Source organism: Vulpes vulpes, chromosome 12 (genome assembly GCF_048418805.1).
Source record: "Vulpes vulpes isolate BD-2025 chromosome 12, VulVul3, whole genome shotgun sequence".
Taxonomy (NCBI): Eukaryota; Metazoa; Chordata; class Mammalia; order Carnivora; family Canidae; genus Vulpes; species Vulpes vulpes.
The window spans coordinates 76359367-76379517 of NC_132791.1; the positions used below are offsets into that span (position 1 = coordinate 76359367).

General features: G+C 43.3%; 6 non-coding genes across 6 annotated transcripts; 2 read left to right on the forward strand and 4 right to left on the reverse strand.

The window, feature by feature from the left end:
- The first annotated feature begins 1015 nt into the window (after positions 1-1015).
- On the forward strand, positions 1016-1109 carry TRNAI-UAU (transfer RNA isoleucine (anticodon UAU)). Its single transcript has 2 exons — positions 1016-1053; positions 1074-1109. It is a non-coding gene; the product is annotated as a tRNA-Ile (tRNA).
- Positions 1110-12352: 11243 nt separating this feature from the next.
- On the forward strand, positions 12353-12426 carry TRNAI-AAU (transfer RNA isoleucine (anticodon AAU)). The gene has a single exon. It is a non-coding gene; the product is annotated as a tRNA-Ile (tRNA).
- A 1380-nt stretch (positions 12427-13806) lies between these two features.
- Positions 13807-13879, reverse strand: TRNAR-ACG (transfer RNA arginine (anticodon ACG)). The gene has a single exon. It is a non-coding gene; the product is annotated as a tRNA-Arg (tRNA).
- Positions 13880-15051: 1172 nt separating this feature from the next.
- TRNAS-CGA (transfer RNA serine (anticodon CGA)) lies at positions 15052-15133 on the reverse strand. The gene has a single exon. It is a non-coding gene; the product is annotated as a tRNA-Ser (tRNA).
- A 1553-nt stretch (positions 15134-16686) lies between these two features.
- Positions 16687-16759, reverse strand: TRNAV-AAC (transfer RNA valine (anticodon AAC)). Its single transcript has one exon. It is a non-coding gene; the product is annotated as a tRNA-Val (tRNA).
- Positions 16760-20077: 3318 nt separating this feature from the next.
- Positions 20078-20151, reverse strand: TRNAT-AGU (transfer RNA threonine (anticodon AGU)). Its single transcript has one exon. It is a non-coding gene; the product is annotated as a tRNA-Thr (tRNA).

Here is a 20151-nt window from a genome sequence, read left to right on the forward strand (position 1 = left end):
ACTTCTTCGTATGTCTGGAAGGAGAAGCCTGGACGCTGCTCTATTACCGGCAGTCCTGTGTGTGAGGCATTATGTGGTCAAGAATAGGCAGGCTATTCCACTCTTTAGACAATTTTCCTTCTACTTCATGAGAATTATTCCATAAAAGCCCAGATGTGCGTGTATGTGCGCGTGTGTGTATGTGTACTCTTGAAAGCTGCAATTTCCCCAGGCAAAAATCAAATACTCAAGCAAACAAAAAAGCGCACACAACTGGCCTTTCTAATGAGAGGCCCCCGGAGGTTGTTAGAGGGTCACGGGTGGGCACGGCGTCGCAGAGGTACACTATCTGCATGGAACCTGCAGGATCGAAACAGGTGGAGGAGCGGAGTTGGGGGTAGGGCTCACTGCCTTGGCCGCTGTAGCAGGCCGCACAATTGATGAGTCATTACGACTCTAGCAGGTTTCCTGCAAGAGACGCCAGAGCAGAGGGCTCCGACCTGGGACGCGGTTTTCGGGCGGCCTCGGGAGGACATGGGGAGGGGGGTGCGCAGCCTGCCGGTTGCGCGGACTCTAGCAGGGTGCGGCCCGGGGACGCGCGGGGCCAGGGCTGGCGGATTGGGCTGCTCGGGGTCCCGGTGCTGTGGGAGCGTCCGCGAGCAGCCGGCTGGGCGCCGGGAGGCCGCGCCTCGGCCAAATGGCTCGGGTCTTCCACGGGCATCGTTCCCTTCTCGCAGGGAAGGCGGGAAGGAGCGGGAGTCCGCGCGCCCTCCCTCCTCGGCGGCAGCTCGGGGCTCCCCAAGGGGGCGCGGTCCTGGGTCCCCGGAGGCGTAGAGGACGAGGCGCCTCCCTCTTCCAGGAGGGAGCGAGGCGCCTGGACCGCGCGGGCAAGCTGGGAGCGCTCGCGGCCGCGCGGGCGAGCGGCAGGTGCGGGGGGGCGGCCTCGGGGCTCGGCGCGCTCCCGGAGGCGGCGCGCGGACGGCGCGCCCTGGCCCGAGGCTCTGTAGAGCGCGCGCCGGCACTCGGGAGAAAGCATGCTCCAGTGGCGCAATCGGTTAGCGCGCGGTACTTATACAGCAGTATATGTGCGGGTGATGCCGAGGTTGTGAGTTCGAGCCTCACCTGGAGCATGTTTTCTTCCCTTCGCGATTTCAGATTCCTTTTCTACGAATGCATTTTGCCCTCCCCTCCAAAGAAAAAGGATTTTTTTATTTTCCACGGTGAGCCCGCGGATGTTCCCACGATGAAGGAGGGACATTTGAGAGTTTTCGAACGGGAAGAAACCACAGACCAGAAGGAAGCAAATGGAATTTACCCAAGCAGGTTCTCCTTTTTCTCCACCTCCGACCTTACAGCCGTGCACAGCTTCCAAGGAAGCCCCCTCATCCTTTCCCCTCTCCTTTCTTCGAGAAATCCTGAGCTCTCTGGGAACTGAGCCGGCGAGCAGAGAGCCTGGGTCCTGCGCTCTGCGGCTTCGTGCGCTCCTGGGGGCTCAGCTTTGTAGGGGAGCCCCCCTCCCCGCCCTCACCCCCCACCTCCCTCACCCCCACCCTCACCCCTACCCCCGCAGCACCACCACCTCGGGCCGGGAAGGAGGAGCTTTGCTCTGATGCCACAAGCCGCGTTGAGGTTGCTGAATTCCACCTGTGAAGTCTTACGTGATTTGAGCCACATAAGCCAGCCTCCAGCAGTGAACAGCGGCCCAGGACGGGGGGTGGGTGCTGGGTATGTATCTTTTTTCACCAGGCATCCTGCTGACCAGCTGCGCTTTTCTGACGGAAATCCCTGCGGGTCTGTCCCATCAACATGTGAGAAAATCATCTAGCCTAAATCCACTCCCTCTCCTGTGCTCTTTCTCACAAATGCAGTTATCTAGCAAATATGCAGCGCCTACTTTTCTTGTCAGGTCCATCCTAGATGTCGAGGCTGCATAAAAAGGTGAAGCCTCTGTGCTCTGGATGCTAAGTTCTAGTAGGGAGAAATCCACAGTGACCAATAAAAAGTGAATATACAAGTAGATGAAGTTTTATAGAGAAAAATAAAACAGGATAGGAGGCAGAGGAGATACCAGGATATGTGATGGGAGTGCAGTTATATGCAGGGTTGTTTGGATGGCCTCTCTGGGCAAGTGGCATTAGGCAGAGGCGGGGAGGTCAGAAGAAAGTCTTGGATACACACAGTGATGGGGTTCCTCAGGGTCAGGCAAAGGGAGGAACAAACACAAAGGCTTAGCTGGGGGTGTGGCCCCAGAAGCAGAGTCAGAGAAGAATGAAGAAAAGAGCTCATGCCAGCATATTTTTCAACAGAAGAGAATCTTCCATAATTTTTAAAAAGCTAATACCTGATGCAATGACCACACAATGTTTGAGGAAACAGTGTGAAAGTAGAACAGCCAGGGGATGGAAGTGTCCCCGGGGGTTACAGCTGTTTGCTCTCCTGGTCTCCAACCTATCAAAGGCTGGGCTGTCTCTTGATTTTACGACTGATCACACTAACTTCTGTGGAGTTGTTCAAAACAGAAAACAATGAGGGAGTTTTCTTTCTAATGTCTCCTTTTTAGTAAGATTTTCACCAAGTTAGTGGCTTAAAATAGCACAAAATTGTTGTCTTACAGTTCTACAGGCCAGAAGTCTAAAGGGGCTTTCACTGCACTGAAATCAGGCTGCTGGCTGGGCCTGTGGTCTTCTGGAAACTCTGGGGGAGAGCTTTCCTTGCCTGTTCCACCTGTTACAGCCTGCCCACATTCCTTGGCTCTTAGCCACCTTCCATCTCCAAAGCCAGCAAGTGAATGACTTTGATCTTTGCTTCTGTTGTCACATCTTTTCTGACTCTAATACCTCTTTTCCACCTTTTAAGGACTCTATGGTTATATCGGACCCTCTGGATAACCCAGAATGATCTCCATATTTTAAGATCCTGAACTTTTTATTTATTTATTTTAATTTAAATATTTTATTTACTTATTTGAGAGAGAGTGAGATAGAGCATGAGCAGAGTGAGGGAGCAGATTCCTTGTTGAGCAGGGATCCCCCCCCCCCCCCCCCCCGCAACGACTCAGATGCTCAATCCCAGGACTCCAGGATCATGATCTGGACAGAAGGCAGACACTTAACCCATGGAGCCATCCAGATGCCTAAACTTAAGCACATCTGCAGAATCCCTTTTGTCATGTGAAGCAGCACATTCCCAGGTTTGGGGCTTGTCATGTGGACATCCTTGAGGAACCCCTACTTTGCCAGAGTATTCACAAAGCATGTGTGTACTCCACCAGGTTCGAGATGAGAACAGGACAGTCCTCCTAGAGTTTCCTCCTTCCCTGTGTAGTCCATCCTTTCTTGCACACCTGTTCCTGGCCACCATTGATCTGCTGTCCATTGCTATCATGTTGCCTTTTCTAGAATTTTGTGTACATGGGACCATACAGTTTGTGGGCCTTTTTGTGTGTTAGACTTCTTTTACTTAGTATAATGCTGTGCCAATCTGTGGCAGAGATTCATTTTGGATTCTTGGCTTCTTCTCTCTGCTCCCCATATTTACCTGTTACTGAGTTTTCTTGATTCTCTCTTACCTCCTAATGTCTCTCAAGATTTCCTTGCTCACGGTCCATATCCCTAAAGGCCTCTATGCCTTGAGAAATACCCTCATTTGCCCTGGCTCATTTCTTTCTCTTTGCATACACTTCTCCACTGGTGACCATGCAGCTGCACCTCCCGGCTTCTCCTGTGAGTTTTGCCTGCTCTGCCAGGTCCATGATGTGTTAGCTTGGGCCTCTCTTAGCTTCACTCCCTCCCTTATGGGATCTTCTGCTCCTGGGGGAGACAGGGGGAACAAGGACTGTATTTTAAGTGCTTTTGTTTCTTTTGTACCCCACTCAATTCCTGATTCTGAGTAGATTGTACCTCTCAGTGAACTGCACTGTCCACTTGCACTGTCATGGAGCTCTCTGCTCCTTTGCTCCCTCTGTCTCCCCCACAACCCCTTAGGATGAGAGTTTCTTTTGTTTTATTGGCTTAATTCATTTATTTTAGCAAAATGAAGGTTAAACGTAGATACTAAGAGATAAACAATATTAACAAGAGCGTTTTGTTTTGTCTTGCAGTTTCTTTCACTAAAGAATATGAAGATGAAGTCACAGGTTAAAGAAGGGATTTCGCACTGTGGATAAAAAAAAGCATGAGTGCTGTGGCCAATTTGATTCCTTTCTCTACCTACAAGGCTCTTATCATCTGGTCTACACAACAGATTCCTGCGCATTCATCACAGCTCAGAAAAAAAATCTGATGGTTTTTTCCTTCTTACTAATAGAGAATTTGCAACACTAAATTCACATTTATCTCATTGTAAAAAAGATGTATTTATATACACAACCATCTTTCCTACTAGTTCACTTATCAAGGACAAGTTTTTAAACTTTTAATTATGTGGTCCATTATGTGATGTGTAGAAAATTCTCAGAAATATTCAGAGTCTCAAAACAGTATAGTAGTGTAAACTCAGAATTTTGGGGAGAGAAGAGGAAGATAACGAAGGAAGGAGGAAAAATTGAAGTGGTTTGAATGGGAATGATGAGGAGGAAAAAAGGTGTTTCTTTTTGTTGTTCCAGGTGAAAATACTGAATATTTCAAACACTACAACTCAGGGTTTTTCTAGAGTTGACATATACTTCTGCCAAATGAAGATTCATATACATGATCAGCTGATAAGTAGAATTGGTAGAGTCTGTCTTAGAGCCTGTGTAGAGTCCTCCCCCAAAGAACTCACACTGCCATCAGAAGGGGCCAGAGATTCTACTTTTTTTTTCCCCAGAAATTCTACTTTAAAGATTTCCCTCTTCATATGTGTCCAATAAATTTTTAAAAATATTTTATTTACTTTAAAGATTGTATTTATTTATTCATGAGAGACACACAGACAGAGGCAGAGACACAAGTAGAGGGAGAAGCAGGCTCCATGCAGGGATCACCATATAGGACTCGATCCCAGGACCATGATCATGCCCTGAGCTGAAGGCAGACACTCAACTGCTCAGCCACCCAGGTGTCCCAAAAATATTTTATTTATTAGAGAGAGAGACAGAGAACAGGGAGGCAGAAGAAGAAAGAGAGAGAGAATTCCAAGCAGACTCCACGCTGAGCAGAGCTAGACATGGGGCTGGATCCTAGGACCCTGAGATCAGGACCAAGGACCAAGGAAAACCAAGAGTCCAGCACTTAACCAATGCTTAACCAACACATCAGCCTGTGTCTAATCATTTTTTAAAACTATTTATGGAATGGCAGAATTTTAAATTGTTGAATAAGAAACTTTTCTAACAATTTTGACCTTTTGGGTCTAACAATTTTGACTATTTGTTTATTTGTCCCCAGGTTCCATTTCTTTTTCTGGTGCAAACTGAAAAGATCCATGTCCTTATAAAGCTCTGAAGTGATTTTATCCATTACATAAATATGGCTTACTTTTGTGCCTTTCATCACATCCAAATTATATTTCATATAATAATTTTGCTAATTTTAACTTTTTATTTTTTGCCTAGATAATCTATTCCTCTGGTTCCAAATATTTGTACATATAAAGGTCCTCCCTAGTCCTATCTCCGTGCCACCCAATTCCCCCCTGCATGAGTCATTGCTTTGTATTGTCCTCTCAAATTTAACAAGCTTTTTAAAACATTTTAAAGAGAAAGAAAAGAGTTTAATTTAAGCCCAAGTTAGGTGAGCCACACAGGATACGCAATCTTCACAAAGAAGAGAGTGTTCCAGGGAGGGAACATTTGGTACAGGGTTATATATGTTTTCTACATTTTAAAAAATTACAAAATCATCATGGTGAAGAGCTTTCCAGAAAGTTACAGACTTCATCTCATGTTTTTAGTATGTGTGAGGCTGTATGGCTTTAATGGGAACCAGGGAGGTTTTTAAATTTTTCTTACCTTTATGCTTGGAAAGCTCTTCTTTGGTTATTATTTTTAATGAAGCAGGTATACAATATGTGGTCAGGGCAGAAATAGAGGTTTTGCTGAGTCATTTTAACCTTGGTAAATGTTAGAGTATAGCTTCCCCGGAAGCCGAGGAGAATGGTCCACAAATATGAAAAGTTGAAAATTTCCTTTGTTTTATCAATGTTGTTAGTTTCTTCCAAAAATAGAATTATTGGGATGCCTGGGTGGCTCAGTGGTTGAGCGTCCGCCTTCTGCTCAGAGTGTAGCCCTGGGGTCCTGGGATCAAGTCCCACATTGGGCTCCCTGCATGGAGCCTGATTCTCCCTCTGCCTATGTCTCTGCCTCTTTCTCTGTGTCTCTCGTGAATAAATAAATAAAATTTTAAAAAATAGAATTATATATATTCTCTTCTTTGCCAGACACCATTCTGGGTGAGTGTATGGAGAGGAACCCATCCCAATTCATGTGGTGAAAAATTGGACTGTGCCCAAAGTGAGGTTTGGCCTTTGCTTCAGCTACTGGGAAATGATTTATGTCATACCTAATAGTAGGATATATTTTTAGGGTGGGTCTGGCCACATATTGTAGTCGTGTTGGAGATACCAACCATGTGATTACAGGTGAGGGCTTTGTGACTCTACCAGTCAGCCTGGCACACCGGTGATCGATTGCTTATGATAATGAAGCCCCCAATAAAAACTCCGGACATGGAAGCTTAGGTGAAGTTCCTGAGCTGACAATGCCCTGTATTGTCATACATCGATGCCAGGAGGGTAGCTTAACTAGAGGACAACAGAAGTTTCATTTTGAATCTGCCCTATGTGTATTTTCTTTTGGCTGATTTAAGTCTGTGTCTTTTCCCTGTAGTAAGCTGTACCCAGTGAGTAGAATAGCTTTGATGAGCTCTGTGACTACTTCTAGCAAATTATCAAACCCAAAGGCATTTTGGGGAATCCTCAAAACTTGCAAATAGTGCCAGAAGGGAGGGAAGTCTAGGGGACTGTGCCCTCATACTTTGCTGTTTGACTAACTCCAGGTAGAGGGCTAAACATCTTTTCTTTTCCTTTTTTTAAAAAATATTTTATTTATTTATTAATGGGAGACACAAAGAAAGAGGCACAGACATAGAGGGAGAAGCAGGTTCCCCACAGAGAGCCTGATGCTGGACTCTACGCATGACTCCATGCAGGACTCCATGCAGGACTCAATCCCCGAACCTGCCCCCTCTCCCCCAGGATCACGACCTGAGTGGAAGGCAGACACTCAACTGCTGAGCCACCCAGGTGTCCCATAAACATTCTGATTTGACAATGTTTCTCATGAAACTGATCAATATAGCAAATAAATTTAATTATTTCTAACACCTCTCCTTTTATAATATTAAAGAGCAAGTCTTTGCTGATTTCCTAGAAGCTCTCTGGGAAATCCCAGCTGCTTTTAGGTATGAATGACATTAGGATTTGATTTGAGGAGGAAATCCTTACCAAGCTACCACAGATGAATGTCAGGAGCATCTGGATCAGGCACTGGGCTCACTGTAGGATCCCACCAGAAAAGGAGCACAGGAGGCTTGGGAGGACTCAGTGTCTGGGTGGATGAGACAGTGTCCCAGCTGGGCTTTTACTTCTGTATGACTCAGGACACCAAATTGTCAAAGACAAAACCAGATAGATGAGAACATAAACTTTATTTAGGCTCTTGCAAAGGGGAGAGCACTCCAGATCGAAGGATCAGAGCGTCCTCTGCTGGGTAGTTCGCCTTAGACTTTTACAGGAAATAGAACACAACTTCCAGATGAAGTATTTGGAATTGTTTTGCACTGGAGAAACTTCGATCAGATGAATGGGAAGTGTCCATTTGTATATCTAGCCACTTTCAAGGGGGTTGCTACAGAAAGAGTTAACATAGCAGCCCTGAGACTGTTCTCCTTAGAAAGGCCTGCTTGCAAGGTTGACCCTTGGTTGGCACCTGGGAGCTAAGAATTTTTTTTTTAAGATTTTATTTATTTATTAGTGAGAGCACAAAGAGGGGGAAGAGGGCGAAAGAAGCAGGCTCCCCATGAACAGGGAGTCCAATGCCTGTCTCAGTCCCAGGATTCCTGGGATCATGAATTGAGCTGAAGGCAGATGCTTAGCCCACTGAGCCACACAGGCACCCCTGGGAATTAAGATTTTAAGAAGAGAGTTCCAAGATGACAGGAATGGCTTGCTGTGCCTAAGCTGTTCACGCAAACCATATAGTTCGTGCTGAACATCTGTTTTCTTTCTGCATCTGGAATTTTGATATATGCTAGGCAGCCTCCCTTAAATATCTTGGGAAGCAAGTCTTTAGTCAACTTCCCTGGTGGACATTGTTCATGTGTTGTCACAATTCTTGGTTGAAGGAATTAAGCCCCTCCTGTGTGACCTGTACCTACTTTCCGCCAGACTTTCCCCTATGACCCTTTTCCCTTTGCTGACTCTGTTCTGTATTCTTTTGCTATAATAAAGAATAGCTGTGAAGACAACTATATGCTAAGTCCACTGAGTCCTTCGGGAATCATTGAACCAGAGGAAACAGAGACAAACAGCTTTCATCTTAGCTAATCACTAATGTGACAAAGACCGAGAACTCAGCTGGGAGTGACAGTGTTTGGCCTTATCTGCAGGTTTGAGCAAAGGAGGAATGATTTGTGTTTGACCTTGTCCATACCTAAATACTATAACATTTTGCATTATACAGGAGGAATATACTGTGAATAGCTCATATAATTTTTGATATAGGATATGCTAAATTATTAATTTTTTCAATTATCCAAATAATAGCCCCATAATGTAAAATATCTTTAAAAATACAGAGAAACACAAAAAATATCTTTTCTCCTCCCTTTGATAATTAAATAATATCATTGTCATAAAAAAATACAAGTTAAAAATCACAAAGAACCTCCACTACATCGTGGCCTGAATAACCAAAATTAAAATGGCTGATGATATCCTGTGTTGGCTAGTCTGTGAAGTGACCAGAAGCCTCATACATCGATGTTAATAGTGTACACTAATATGTTCATTTTGGAAAATGGTTTAGCAACCTATAATAAAGTCAAACATACATATATCCTATGCCCCAGCAATTTCATTCATTTATCTCTGTATCTATGTATCTACCTATGTATGTATCTATTTATCTGATAGTTGAGTACTTATGTTCACCTAAAACTATGCACAAGAAGGTTCCACAATTTTTGTAACCTAAAACTGGAAATCAAATTCCCATCAGCATTAGAATGAACAAGTACATTGTGGTATTACCAAATGGAAGTTGACGAAAGGAAGAAACTGTTTTCACAGATAAAAACACAGATGAATCTCAAAGACAATATTGAGTTACAGAAGTCAGATAGAAGAATGCAGATTCAAGTTGATTTAATGTATACGAAGCTACAAAATAAATGACAGCACATATAATGAGAATTCAGATCAGTGGCTAACTTTGGGAGCATAGCAAAGGAGAGGGATCCTAAGGAAACTGACATGGTCACACAGCGATGTAAACTTGTAGAAATCATCAAGCTGTGCACTTAAGACTTGCATACTTTACTGTATGTAATTTATACCTCAATAGAACGACAGGGAAAAGGAATAAAAATAACTTTAAAAGAATAAAAAACAATTTAAGGTCCAAACTAGAATTTATTCCAAATGATGTTGTCTTGAATTCTTCTAGCAGGAAGCTTTGAATCACCACAGCCCTATGGCAGTCTAATTCATATCCTAAGAAACCATATATAAAATTTTCTTTAACCTGTTTGTTACTGTTGTTGTTCTTCCTATAATACTCAGGAAACTTCGAATATGTTTCCTGTTGTCTAATTTTTATGTTGGTACAATTATTTTTGAAATGGGCAAAATGTTACATTTGCAGAAAACAAGACTTTACTTATTTTTCCTGAAATGTAGCATACAAAAAAGAAAATAGGCTGTTCAGAGGAAGTTATTTCAAGAGTAATTGACAAGAAATGTTCCCAAGGGTTAGCTGAGATAGCTCAGTTGAGAGAGCGTTAGCCTGAATATCTAAAGGTCCCTGGTCTGACCCCCCCTCCCCCGCCTCAGCGGGTGTCCACAATCCTTTTGCAAACGTAGTTTACCTTCCGGTTTACTGACTGGCTGCGTAAACCGTGAAGACCCACCCATACCAAATGTCAATCCCCTTCAAAAAAGTTGAGGCCACAGTGCTATTTATGCGGAAAGGAGCTACAGACTTTTAACCGCATCATGGAAAGAAAGGGCTTTTGTAAATTCTTTGGCAAAATGCAATTCTACTGCTTCCAGCAATTTCTTGAGATAAAGAAAGAAAACTTCTCCAGTGCCTTTTTCAGAGCACTTAGGTGTTATCAAATGCATTTATAAGTATCACACATTGGCATTTTCAATTCTTCACTTAATTACCTCTCTTTCTTCACTTAGTGTTCAGCCTTACAAATCCTTAGATTATTGTCAGCACTTTGAATCCTGTAAAGTCTTGCTTATATACAGCATTTTGGTGATTTTCAGCTGTGGGGAAAGGCCTAGTGTGTCATTCTACTATGAAGAAAGGCAAGAATGATAGCATAAACATAAACTGAATTTTAGTAGCATTTATTAAGATTATATGTGATGATGTATATATACATATGTATATGCTATAAAATGTAATAAGAATTGTTAATATTGAATTATTATTTTTCCTGAAACAGTGTTGGATAATTAATAGACTCTAATCTGGATTATAACATACATAATTTGAAATTCTCTTACAAGACACTTGCGGCAGATGTTCCCTTGTGTATTGCCAATGATGGCAGGTGGAGATATTAAAGGTATGCTTGACTATGTATAGAATATTTGGGGGAGGATAAACAAGAAACCAGGTGCTCCGGTGGCCTCCGAGGAGGATTTGGGGGTAGCTGGAGTCTAAGATCAATGAAGATTCACTCTGTACTATTGTGTAATGTTAAAGGTCAAATCTTTTAATGAGCCCTCTTTTGATCAAGAATCACTACAAGTAATGTTCATGCACAATATTTCTTTCGAAAGCAGCCTACAGAAAAATACAGTTATTGGATCTCGGTCCCTCAGTCTGAAGGCGGGGGTGGAGTGAGGACAACAGAGCTACATCGTAGGTTCTGGCAACTGGCAAGTTGCTGGTTTTTCAGGACAGCGAGGCCCGGGAGCTCGTGGTCCTACCTGAAACCCTAGGGCGAAGTCGTTAAAGTCAGGGAGGTCGGCCACCCAGGAACTCCGCTGGTCGGGAGGAGGAGGGAGTCCGAGCAATCCTTTTGGGGTTGAGAGGTGCAGAAAGCAAGCGAAGTGCGCCGCAGTGGCTTTGCCTGCGGACCTCGGGGTCGGTGACACGGTTGGGGATGAGCTGAGCGCGACCGGCTCCGAGAGCGCCCTTTCCTGGGGTGGCCCTGCCCCTGGGACCGGAACCCCGGAGGACCGGGGGAATGTAAAGGGGGAAACCCCGCTGGCCTCGCGCCTTGGACCTTGAACATTCCGGAGTGGACACTGGAGGCTCAAGCTTCTCTCCTGCGCCGTCGTCGGCTTTTAAACCAACAAAAGTCATTACTTGCTGATTCACTTAGCTCCAAAGATTCGCTGAAAATTTTACTAGGCTTGAGTCAGCAAGAAAGTTGGAAAGGTGAACCACGCCAGGAACGCGTGGAGGGGCGTCTCCTGAAGCGCCGCAGGTGCCGCCCCCCCTGCAGTCGGTGGTGCAGCTGGTAAGCTTCCTGCGCAGCGCAGAGCGCACCTGCCCGACTCGGGCCTCCCCGCCCAGGGCCGGGGTCCCTCCGCTCGCACCCCGCAACCTGAGTGACGCATAGAACTTGCAGTTAGGTGAGAACTTTACCACTCGGCCGGAGCCGCCGCCACCTGGTCTCCCACCCCCAAACAGAACTACGAGTTACCCCAACTTAGAGTGTGGCTGGTGCTGCTGGGGGGGGGGGGGGTGCGGTACAGCGCGGGACCGCAATGCTGATGACGTCAGTGCAGGTGTCTGCGAGTCTTCCGCTACGCCGAGTCACCCCGTCCTTTCCTGCACCGCTCCTCTTCGTTTCCTCGCCTTGAACGTACCGACTTTAATGGGTCATCACGTTAGGAGTCAAGGAAGAGACGTGTGCCATATGCGATCCAGTGCTGCAGACATGCTTCTAAAAAGGGGAGACCCCCTTCACCAACAACTGGAAATCCGACCGCAGGGCACTCTTCGCCAATAGACTAGACTCAGCCCCTGCACAAAAGTTCCTTCGTGGGTTTTTTGCTCCATATCCGAAGAACTGAATGAATGTAGACTCATGACAGTCTGTGAATATGGTTTAAAGTTCTCCTTAGAAGGAAGAGAAGAAATTCTCCCTTAGTTTTAGACAAACAAAAATGTAGAGGAACATTATTTTTTTAAAAGGGCCGGCTCGCAGGTGGCCGGTTAGCTCAGTTGGTGAGAGCGTGGTGCTAATAACGCCAAGGTCGCGGGTTCGATCCCCGTACGGGCCACATGGAGTGTCGTTTTGGCCTCCTGTCTGCCCAACCCATACTACCTATGACCCCAAATCACACTGCTCAGAATGGAGGATTTAGACATTCTCCTTATCAATGAAAAGGCGAAGTATTTTCTTCTCGCTTTGCTTGTAACAGACACCTGCGAGGAAGGCTTTACCGAAGAAACGAGGGAGTAACGTGGGAGCCAGGCGGTTGTATTTTAGCAAAGAGGGCGTTGAGAAGAGTTTTCGAAATATGCCTGCTTAGTTTATAGTGAAAGTCAGGAGACAGTATTATTTGGGCGCGTCAAAGAAGTTCCAGTAGAGAAAGAAAAGGAGGCATACGCTGCCAGTGAGGGGTAGGCCAGAGCAGCGGGGCACCGGCTGTGTTCCCGTCTGGTCTGTGCTCGGTTCCTCCCTCCCATCGCGAACCCTCCCTCCCCGTTACCTGTGCTGACACCGCACCGAGTGCGCCGCGCAAGGCTGCGCACCTTTCTCTGGTTTGGTCTCCGTACCCGAAGGGCGCACGCGATGACTGCAGTTCACCTGCGATGCACGCCGACTAGACAAGCTACACATTCGGAGGCCGGTCCACATAGGAACACGATCTTTTGGGTTGGTTTGAGGAATATTCCCCACTTGTTAGTCTCTACGCACGCCCTCGACGCACTAGAGGAGGCAGGTCTGTTCCGAGAGGCATCCCTAAAACTGCCACCTCCCAGATCTTCCTTACACTCCCGTCTTTTCCCTGGCTGTTAACCTTTGCAAAAAAAGGGATCCCTGTGGGTTCTCTGTCCCCCGAGGGCCTCTGCCCCGACGGAAGCTCGGCCGGGCACGTGGGGGACACGTAGGGGAAGAGTGGCCACCGCGGCCTTCAGGATCAAGCTGGCCGCTCGCTCCAATATTCCCGCAGCTGGACTTTCCCTGACTGCACATTTCCCCGGGGGATGTCTGTCATCTTTCTCTTTGCTGGTGGCGAGGGAGGAGCTACGCAGGAGAGACCTCTGCAGTGAGGACTCTTTGCAACAGGAAAAAATATCTACGGAGAAGATACTGGAAGAAAAGTTTTTGGTAATTTTTCTTTAGAGCTTCTTTGATTTTCAAACCTTCCTTCAAATGGTCACTGTCAGCCAATCTCCTATCCCTACTTCAAGAAGAGATAAAAGAAGAAAATCTTAGAGGATCGTTGCTTTGACGCTTCTGACGTCTCTTTTGGACTCGACTGACAGCTGATGTAGGAGAGCATCCCTGAAAGTGAAAGATCAGGCCCAGGAAACTGTGTTCGAAGGACTTTAATGATTGCTTCAATGGTTTGCTTAAAAAAAAAAAAAAAAAAAAAAAAAAAAAAAAAAAAAAAAAAAAGTACCTAGAAAGTGGGAAAAGAAAAACAAGCCAGCGAGCCAGCCAGGAGTCGAACCTAGAATCTTCTGATCCGTAGTCAGATGCGTTATCCATTGCGCCACTGGCCCACACCCGTTGTGATGCTATCAATACTAGTATTTTCCATTAGTATACACAACTCATAACAAATTAGTGGCTGTGTGTTTTGTTTTTGTTTTTGTTTTTGTTTTAATTTAGACAGGGATTAGGAACAAAAACTGTGCCAATTCTGGGAAATAATAATTTATTCTGAGACTTGCTTGCATGATGTATATTTACATAAAATGTTCTCATTGAAAACAGGTCAATCTTCACTTATTTTTCTGACTGCATTGGAAATTTGTTTGGGGCTTAGTAGCTGTTTTGCTTGAACAAATCTCCATGGACTCAGTTTTCACTTCTCTCTTCACTCCTTACCCAGCTTATATATTTGTGCCTAGTTTTTAGCTCTTTATTACCGCCCTCCCCCACCCATCATATTCATCTGCCCACAACATTGCAATAAACATGTAATGCAACGAGGAGGGAAGAATTCAATAGAAGTACGCATTTTAAGAATCGCATTTGACAAAGAAACTTGGAGACCAGGAACTCATTTAAAAACAAATACAAAATTGGCTTAAATTCTACTTAGCTCTTCAAAGGAGACAAAATAGCTGAAAATGCAGAAGTGCTTATAAAAAGAGGTTTAGTCCACTGAGGAGAGGAGGTTTCACATGGGCTTGAAAACGCAAAGTCAAAAGTCAAAATATATCCTCTCTGTGCCTCAACTTCCTCCTTTGTAAAAAGTGCTTTCAAGAATGTGTGGCAAATATGATGGAGTATTGTCCTAAATTTTTTATGGCTTTCCACCAGCCTTTGATGTCAGTACAAACACTAAAGATTGCTTCCTGAGAATGTCTTTCAGAAGCTGCTGGCTCTCTATAATCGGAAAGGGCATCTATTCCCCCAAATTTCCTGTGCTCTTTGCTGCTGGGATCAGGCACTTTCCAGACTTAACAACTTCACCTCTTCGCAGCCAGTATTTTCAAGTTGCTCCAGTCTGCAGCTCGTGGACAGTGAGAGATGGAGTTTTGGCAGTTCACAGATGCCCAGACAGTGGAAGAAATTGATGGAGCTCATAACCAGCTTGCGCCCGCCCTCCTAAAAGATTTGAGTTATAAACTGGAATTTCCGCCTAAGATTTTTCTGCAATGCTGGGCGGGGAGCCATCCAATTTTGCAGAAGCCTCAAGATGTGGGCACCACACTAAAAAGAGCAACGCTGTGAGCAGGATTTGAACCTGCGCGGGGAGACCCCATTGGATTTCGAGTCCAACGCCTTAACCACTCGGCCATCACAGCCCCTCTCTTATAGCCTTTACTTGTGACACAGAAGGCAAGTATGTGTCATTTACCACACTGTTAGAAGAGATAGGATGACTGATGCTTCAGTGTCCCCTCAAAACCTTCTCCAACCCCAGCTTTACATATTTCATTTAATGGCATTTTCAACTTTTCAGATATTTGGGCAAAAATCTTGGCAATACCTTTTGACTTCTATTATTATTTCATTCCACCTATGTGAAGGAATTCATGAATTCTCTCCACTCAAAATGCATCTAGATCCAAAAAAACTTCTCACCGCCCAACTACTATCACCCTGGACTGTGACACCTTCATCTCTAACATGGGCTGTTGCAAAAATCTCCTAATAGGTTCCCCTTTTTCCACCCTTTCCAGGCTTATTCAGTGATGAGCAACCAGAGAGATCTTTTTGAACCCAACACACTTGGAGCACAACTTCGCTTAAAACTTAACAACGTCTCTTCATTTCATCAGAGTAAATGCCAAAGGCCCCACTTAGGCTGCTGAGCTGCCCAAGATCTCTTTTCTCCCACTGTGCCCCTTGCTTACTCTGCTGCACTTGCTGTTGGCCTTCTTGTTCTTCATGGCATATATCAGGCACATTACTGTTTCAAGGACTTTGCACTGACTGTTCCCCCTGCTGGGATATTCTTGCTTAGATAGATGTATGACCCAGCCCCTTACCTACTTCAGGTGTTTTCTCAAATATCAACGTATCAGGAAACCCAGTCTGAACATTATATCTAAGTCATACACTTCCCTCATTCCAGTGCTTCTCCTCATTCTTTGCTTTATTTTTCTCCATACTGCTCATGATCCTTTAACACACCATGTAACTTATTTATTTTGTGTGAAACCATGTGAATTATGGTTCAAATGCAAGTACTCCTGGCTCCACATTACATGCTATTCCTTAACATCTTTTTGGATATGTGTGTATTTTATTCAAATTACCCAAAGCCCTGATCTTCTCACAATTTCCATATGTAAGGAGAAAGAATTCTTCCTCTATTCTGGGGAATATGAGTCCAACTAACAAAGGACAGTGTAGCAGGAGAAAAAGTTTACAAATATTGTCAATGTGTATATTTTTTATTTTAATTTTACATGCATGAAGTCTTCACAGAAAAGAAGTGAGAACCCAAAGAAGTTAGAATTGAAAGCTTTTAAATCATTTTAGTAAAGGGTGATACAAAGGGAAGTGGGTAGACAAAGAAAAGGAGAGTTTGGACTTGTAGGGGGAACATTTTATGGGAAGGTAAATATATGGGGAAACTAGTGGAAGCTGGGTTATTTTAGCAGGATTTGTTTCTCTGGTAGGAGAGCTGGGAGGCAACACCTTCACAACTGGGCAGGGATGCCCTGTTTTTCTGCAGAGAGCCCTTCCTGCTTGCTCTTCCTCAAATGCTCTCAGCTCAACATCATTCTTAAGCTAACGTGGCATATTTCAGGGCGGCAAATATTTGTGTTTGTTTTTATGTGTGAGACCCCAAAAGAAAGGACCAGTTCATGTCCTAAAGGAAACAAATACAGAAGCAAAAAGGACAACATGTTTCTGCCTGGCTTCAAACCAGGGGCCTTTCACGTGTTAGGCAAATGTGATAACCACTACACTACAGAAACCAGATATAAGATGAACATTTAGATAAAAGTAAATATGTCTTTATGCCCCATGTCTTTTTTTCCTGGAAGGATGTTTTTGATGAAGTTAAACTTCACCTTACCACAACACTACCTTACCAGTAGAAATGCATTTGCCAAATATATCTACCATAATGTTCAGAGAAGCCTGTTTAGGACAGCCGGAAAATTGGAGGCTACCCAGTGCCCTTGAAGGCCCTCTAGAGAAAATGACACCAGATCTAAGACTTCAAAGATTAATAGAGAACAATGGAAGTATAATGCAGAGAGTTAGAAAGGGGGCTTTGTCATTGGGAACTGAATGGAGTGGGCATGATGTTGGTAACAGCAGGATATCCAAGGATTTGAAGCAGGGCATGGAAATAAATCAGATTAAATGAGAATATGTGGGCCAGGTCAGAGAAAACATGGGATGTACCTTCCAAAGAGGGGAAGGTATATTTTAATCTGAATATGAGGAGAGGAGTTGGAGCCTAACCATTAATTTTGGAGTGTAGATGTCATCAGTGAAGATTTCTTTTTTTTTTTTTTAAATCAAAGTGTAATTTACATAATTAAAATGTACTAATCTTAAGGACACAGATCAATGAAAAAAAAGTCACATCAACTCATTGATTCAATAAACTCAGCAAATGGCAGCCAGGATAACCATGAAGAAAATCATAACTACTCAAATTATATTGAAATGATTGAAAACCAAAGATTAAAAAAATCTTAACAGCAGCTGGAGGGAAAAGATAATACATTTTAGGTCAAACAAAGGTTAAATGGAATAATAAATATTAATTCAAAGAAAAGCAGAAAAAAAGGAACAAAAAAGTGGGATAAATGGAAAACAAGTAACTTGATGATGAACTTAAATCCAAATATCAATAATTGCATTAATGTAAATGAAATATATACATAATTAAAAGGCAGAGATTGGCAGGCTAAATAGTAAAATAAAACAAAGAAAAACAGGAGTCAATGGTACCCTGCTTACAGGAGACACATAAGAGGATTAAAGATGACAGGTTGTAAGTAGTATGGTAAGGGAAGATATACCTTGAAAACACCAACCATTAGAAAGCTGGTGTGGATATATCAATATCAGACAGAATAGACCCCAAGGTAAAAAGACCAAAGATAAAGAAAAACATTCAATAACTATAAAATGATTAATTCACCAAGAATTATTAATTTTTATGAAACAAAACTGAGAAAATCAAACAAGAAATAGAACAACCACAACTATGGTTGGTGATTTTAAAGGCCCGTTTGAGTAGCTGATGAGAAGCTGAAAGAAAAGGGGAAATAAGTTGGATACAGAAGATTTGAACCATAGCTAGTAATTAATCAACTTAACCTAGTTAGCACTTATACGACACTACGTAACTAATGCAGAATACACATTATTTTCAAGTTCACATGAAAAGTTCACCAAAACAGAACCATCAAGCAAGTCTCAAAACTTTTTAAAGGATTAAAATAATTTAAAAAATATTTTCTGATAACAGAATTAAACTAGAAGTCAATAACAAAAAGATAAATAGAAAATTCTCAGATACAGGGAAACTTCAGCATCACACTTCTAACTAACCCACAAATCAAATTAAAAGTATAATCGAAACTAGGAAATATTCTAACTAAAAGAATGAAAGGACAACATGCAACTAGAACAGTGCTTAGAGGGAAATATGTATGGTTAGATGTATATGTTAGGAAAAGAAAGAGAAGGTTAAAAACTGGGAAATTTTAAGGAGGAAAAGATGTTTTATATTTTAAGCCATAAACTTCGCTGTATTGAGAATGCTTTGATGGCCAATTTTGAAGACAAGGGAACTAGAGGAGGCTCTTATAGGTTATGGACAAGAAGAGATATTGAAGACCCAACTAGGGACCAATAGAAGGATAGAAGGGAAAGACATCTTACACATGTTGAAGGCAAAGTCAACAAGGCTTCCCAAGGTGGGAAGAATCAAGGTTAACCACAGGTTTCCAACGGGACTGATGTCAGTTGAATTTCTGGTGCATTGTGTTGGTGGTGTCTCTATGAAATCCAAGTGGAAATGGAAATATGAGTTTGAAGCTATGGAGAGATCTGTCTTACATGTGGATATTTAGGGAAATCAGCTCCAGCCAGGCAGCCAAGATGTTTAGAGTTGAAGAAATTCTGAAGGATGAAGGATCAATTCCAGAGACTCTACAATGACTCAAGATGTGAACATCAGCCCTAGAAAGCCAAGACACTTGAGATTCTTTCAGTTGCAATCATGGCGTAGGTATAAGACTCGAGAACTTAAAACTGAACCATCTGAGAGTGTTCGATACTCCTGAGTTTGGTGCACTGTTCATGTGGAATTGTAGACACAGACTCAGCACTAAGCAATCCCAATACAGAGGAGAAGTGTGGTAACAGGTAACAGGGACAGATGAATCCAGATGATCTCAGCTGCGTCTGCAAAGTAGTTATCCACAGTGTGGTCATCACCAAATTCATTTCATACCTAAAGTTTCCTGGTTAGACACCAAGTGGATATATTTCCTAATCACTTTTCTTTCCCTGACATTTCTCATCGTCACCATACTTTACCTTTCACTTTTTAATGCACATTTCATTCAAATGAATTCACCAAACTACCCAGGGCCCAACTTAACCAATGAATAGCTGGACGTGAAGAAGAAAGAACTACAAAGCTGGCCTAAAGGGGAGGCAATTTGAATAAAAAATAACTTATGTCTGGAAAGAAATAGTATTTCAATTAGAGAACTCCCTTCAGCAAAGGCAAAACTGAATGTCCAGGACATGGTTAAAATTGTCTTATAGACTAGTCACTTTTTGTCATTTAGTACTGTTAACTACGCAACTCTTCCTGAGTTACATGATGTCATCCATTAGATTCAAGGCCACTTTAAGGAGTTTTTAAAAATATTAGTCTTCTAACACTTCTGCATTCTCAGATGCTCAGCAATTGACAAAGTTATTAATCCCTTCTTAGTAATCAGTGATTTCTTGGTAATGCAAAGAATATCTGAAAGGGCATGTTATCAAAGTGGTTGAATCTCTATGTTACCTGATCTCAAAAGCTAGGGCTAAGGGGCAAACCTCAGCTGGGTTGGCTATAGCCTCACCCACTGCAAATATCAGGTTTAGGACAAATACCCTGAGTCCTTAAATCACTCTTGGTATAGGTATTGGGAATGCTTCTCCAAAGGCCCTGAATATCACAAGATTCATCCTAAGTTCAAGTTGGTTTCTATTCACCCAAAGAAAGTACAGGGGTTTAAAAAAAATCACAAAAGCTAGGAAGAAAGTAGAACAGGCCCCACTGGGATTTGAACCCAGGATCTCCTGTTTACTAGACAGGCGCTTTAACCAGCTAAGCCACGGAGCC